General features: G+C 44.1%; 1 protein-coding gene across 1 annotated transcript in view; it reads left to right on the top strand.

Moving 5' to 3' along the window:
- The window catches only part of kcnj9 (potassium inwardly rectifying channel subfamily J member 9), a 29860-nt gene that overhangs the window by 20679 nt on the left and 4181 nt on the right, over positions 1–5000 (top strand). The gene's annotated exons all lie outside the window — the stretch shown is intronic.

Genomic DNA, 5000 nt, shown 5'->3' with positions numbered 1-5000 from the left:
ATTTCATCAACACTCAGCAATATTTCATCATTAAATCATTACCATCATTAAATTAACTCTATGCAGAATTAGACTATGAAAATGTGGAGCAGGCAATAGTAGGCTGTCATTAGTTAATTTTGCTTTAATTTTATGCACAAAATTGTGATTGGTCAATTCGCCCTGTGTGTTGAGCCGGCTGCTTCAAGCAACCTGTGGGTAGTAGCATCATACTAGTTCGCTAACATAAGCTTTGCAAATAAACTCCGACATATTTTGGTTACAATGATGGGGTTATCCGAATGTAAACTATCTATCTGCCAGTAACGTTTTGAAATTAACACTTCGTATCGCCAACAAACAGCAGGAGTTCATTCTGACAACCTTTGCGGTGGTGAGCGACGCAGACATAAGAGACACAAAACTTTGAAAGGTTTACGCCGACGTAAAGGCAACTGCACTGAGTCGACGCAGAAGCATAAACTCTATTCACCAGCACATCAGTGAGGGTGTTTACGTCGTATGCATCCACGCACAAATGTATGGGCGTACAAATAGCAGCCGCTTTTTAAAATAAAAGCAACGATATTGATTTGCGTGCATTATCTCTATGCTAGGCTCTTGACTATTGTTCTTTTACGGACCTTACGCGGGCCGGTCAAGGAAAGGCCACGGGCCGTATGTTGCCCATGTATGCTCTAGAGGCTGCGCTCACATAGACAGAACATAGACAGCTGCCGCCGGATAATAGAGCTGAATACTGGAGTAATGGAAATGAGTGACCTGTGGAGCATTCAGCTGTGGAGCATTCAGCTGTTCCCCTGAGGGTGTTTGCAGACGTGTCTGTGGACTGTGGAAGAAAGGCAGGAACGGTGGTGGAGGTTAGCCCATGTGAGGTTAGCCCATGTGAGGGGTTAGCCCATGTGAGGTTAGCCCAGGGTGAGGTTAGCCCATGTGAGGGGTTAGCCCATGTGAGGTTAGCCCAGGGTGAGGTTAGCACATGTGAGGGGTTAGCCCATGTGAGGTTAGCACATGTGAGGTTAGCCCATGTGAGGGGTTAGCCCATGTGAGGTTAGCCCATGTGAGGGGTTAGCCCATGTGAGGGGTTAGCCCAGGGTGAGGTTCGCCCATGTGAGGTTAGCCCAGGGTGAGGTTAGCACATGTGAGGTTAGCCCATGTGAGGTTAGCCCAGGGTGAGGTTAGCCCATGTGAGGGGTTAGCCCAGGGTGAGGTTAGCACATGTGAGGTTAGCCCATGTGAGGTTAGCCCAGGGTGAGGTTAGCACATGTGAGGTTAGCCCAGGGTGTGGGGTTGGCCGATGGGAGGGTGGACATGAAGGAGACATTCTGAGACAGCATCATGATGTGAGGATGAGACAGCATCATGATGTGAGGATGAGAGTTGAGACGGTATCATGATGTGAGGATGCCTCAGAGGGAACCGATAAGAGTGGTCGTTTTCCTTAGTCATCCCAGAGCAAGAGTCAGAGACTAGAGCTAGAGACAGCTTACAGAAATGAGAGTCAAGACAGCTAATAGAAATGAGAGTCAAGTCAGCTAATAGAAACGAGAGTTGAAACAGCTAACTCAGGAGTCAGGGACTGTAAACGGACGACCCAGAACCTCCATCTCTCTTCTCTCACAGGCTTTCCTAGCACCAGCTTTGTAGCTGATTAAACAGATGAGCTCTGTGCATAGGTGTGGCAGGACTCAGCCACAGTGTTTGCCTGACCTCTAGTGGTGAGGATGCTGAACTACAACATCAGATCTCACAGCAGTGGTAAACAATGCTTCTGTCAGGGTGGCAACTAAAATTACACTGGTGTGATTATAAACAGTGCCTCTGGTGAGGATAGGTCACTTTACTATAAACAGTGGCTCTGGTGAGGTCACTTTATTACACTTAGTCACTTTATTACAGTCTTTTAATATCATACGTACACTTAGTCACTTTATTACAGTCTTTTAAGATCTTACGTACACTTAGTCACTTTATACCAGTCTGTTAAGATCATACAAATTGTTCCGTTATGGAGCAACTATCCCCGAACCAGAGCTGTTCGGACCAATCAAACGATGGACCGATGAGCAACAGTGACTCGTCTGTCACATTGTCGCCTCGTCTGTCACGTTGTCTCCTCATCTGTCACGTTGTCGCCTCGTCTGTCACGTTGTCTGAGCAGCTTCGGTTGATTTTGTTTGCAACAAAAACGCTGTAACTAAACAGATTGCTTCTAAGACCTCGTTTACACATAGGAAAATGCATATATTTCCATGCGGTTTAGCCTTTCATTTACACGAAAACAGAGTTTTTTTCACCCCCCCCCCCCCCTCACACACACACACACACCATTTCATCATCCCCTCCCACACACCCCATTACCCTGCCCACACACACATGCACACACACACACACACACACCATACCTCCCCATACACACACACAAAATACCTTTTTAATTACTACTTTTAATTTATTTTTTAAAGTTGAGCTGGCTCTTGAGAAAAACAATTTCATTACTTATAATTCCTTTTATGAGTACATGACAACAAACTACTTGACCTTGAGCTTGAGGCTTTATCACTGAAAATGATTATTTCTGAAAACTCCAGCCAAAGTGGATATGTGAGAAAATTATGGTTTCACTTTTGCATGTAATCAAGGGAAAACAGTGTTTTCAGTGTTTCCCCTAGAAATTTTTCCAGCAGCGGTGCTATTACTTGGGGGGGGGGGGGGTTTATATATCATACCTTCGTGTTTCTTTTGTGGACATTTTCAGCTTTCTTTTACATTATTGGTTAAAAATGATAGAAGAAAAATGAAATGGCACAACCCAGAAAAAGATTATTTACAATTTATTTAAATTTGTCTTAATGGCAAAGGCCACACCCAATCTGCGAGCACTTAATTTTTCTGGGCTTTTCAAAGAACATCTCTAAGGCTCTTTGGTAATTGAATTGAATTGTTGGGGGGCCATTAATGCTGACACGCATGCACGTAGCCAGATGCTCTCCTTGTAGTCTATTTCTCAGTCCCAAAACAACAAACCCACGTATAAAAAAGTAAATACTCACTTTTCTTCTACATCACTCCCACAGTTACCATACAACTCACTCACAATTAACTCGAAAAGGACCTAGGCTACTTGATTGAAGTGCGACCGTTCGTCTCACCGTCAAGAGAACGCTGAAGTTATGAGAACACGTCTTTCTGATAAGAGAATGTAGGCTCCTATGTCTAATGCCGCAAACGTAGAAAAGGTCTATTTGTGATAGCCTGTTATAGCTAAGTGGACAGAATTTAGGCTATACGTATATGCCAACATATGCTCATATTTCCTTTAACTATCAGAAAGTTTAAACAGGCCTAGACTGTGTTCGCCTAGCTTTCCCATGCAAACATTACATGTAGCCCTACGCTAACGTTACAAGTCTAGGCTACAATTAACGTTAAGACCATACACCTTGTAGCACATTGGTTTACTCTATTGCATGACTTACGTTTTAATAATTTGTCGTTGAATGTTGATGGAGGCTCATCTTTGGGAAATCAGCTCTCTGGATAAAATTGTCAGCCGGAGCAAGAGTTCTCAGAGTTGACGACACCGGACATAAATCCAATCAGCAGAAAGAACCGCATCACAACAGTAGGCTAAATCACAACAAACTTTTTTCCCCCCATGTTAAATTCATTTCGGTAATCATGAATTGGTTTCTTTTATTTGATGTAGGCTAGGAGAGGAGGATGCATGTTTCACATTAGTGTCAATGTGTCAAAGCAGGCTTTGGATCAGAGGAATTGCTCAAGCTTAACATATGGCATAGGCTACAAGCGAATTCACGGCATACAAACAGCTTCGTGATGAAATATAACTAATATCATTTTTTATTGTCACCAGGCCTATAAGTAGGCTATTTATTGTGTAACCTACAAGTGAACGATGACACCATAGGCTACACTGTGGCGGAGCAAGACCCCATCAGTCGGATAGCTAAACAATGTAACCGTGTTCAGAACGTAGGCTAGCCATATGGGCTGCAGACTTGTCTTTGGGCTTGTAATCACCTGATACATCATGCCGCATATATGTCCTGAATAATGAGAGGCTAAGTGCGGATTTGATGCACTTAACTTACTCAAGACTTTCAGAAAACAATTTCGAGATGACGTTGGCCGTTGTGCTTTTACAGTGTGTTAAGTGAATCTCCTGATATTATGTTGCAGCGGCGCTGAAAATCCAGCGGCGGCGCTGCGCCGCTGTTAAATACACTGTAGGGGAAACACTGGTTTTTGCATCGTGACATGTTGTTCCCTCGCTTGTTTGAAATCTCTGATTGGCCGCCTGTTTGCTCGAGAGATTTACGACACCCTTCCCCAGCTGTGTTTAGCATCGGTGTGAACAGAATTCATTTTAAAAACGAAGGAGGGGAAATATCCATTTTTCCGAATAGCCTACCCTGCTACGTATTTTGTGGTTTGTAGATTTCGCTATCGGGTGTTGTACAAGATATTGACAGCGCAATAACTTACGCAAAACGACCAGTAAACAATGTTAATTATGCAATAAATTTAAAAAACGACCAGTAAACAATGTTAAGGCATTTGTGGAGAAGACGGTAAGCTATTTCGTAGCCCTCGTAGTAATGATCTCATGAGCGGAACAGCCTAGTGTTCCTGATCTTATGAGCGGAACAGCCTAGCAGAACAGCCTAGTGTTCCTGATCTCATGAGCGGAACAGCCTAGTGTTCCATATCTCATGAGCGGAACAGCCTAATGTTCCTTATCTCATGAGTGGAACAGCCTAGTGTTCCTGATCTCATGAGTGGAACAGCCTAGTGTTCCATATCTCATGAGCGGAACAGCCTAGTGTTCCTGATCTCATGACATCATCACATCACTGTGTGCACGCCTGGGGAGCGGTCAGCTGCGGCAAAGTCTCCACACCCGGCGGGCATCTTGCAAAGCACTTTGGGCAGTTATCGGGCAGCTATAACACACTTTGGGCAGTTATCGGGCAGCT

Source organism: Alosa sapidissima, chromosome 19 (genome assembly GCF_018492685.1).
Source record: "Alosa sapidissima isolate fAloSap1 chromosome 19, fAloSap1.pri, whole genome shotgun sequence".
Lineage (NCBI taxonomy): Eukaryota > Metazoa > Chordata > Actinopteri > Clupeiformes > Clupeidae > Alosa > Alosa sapidissima.
This window is presented reverse-complemented; position numbering and strand designations above follow the sequence as displayed.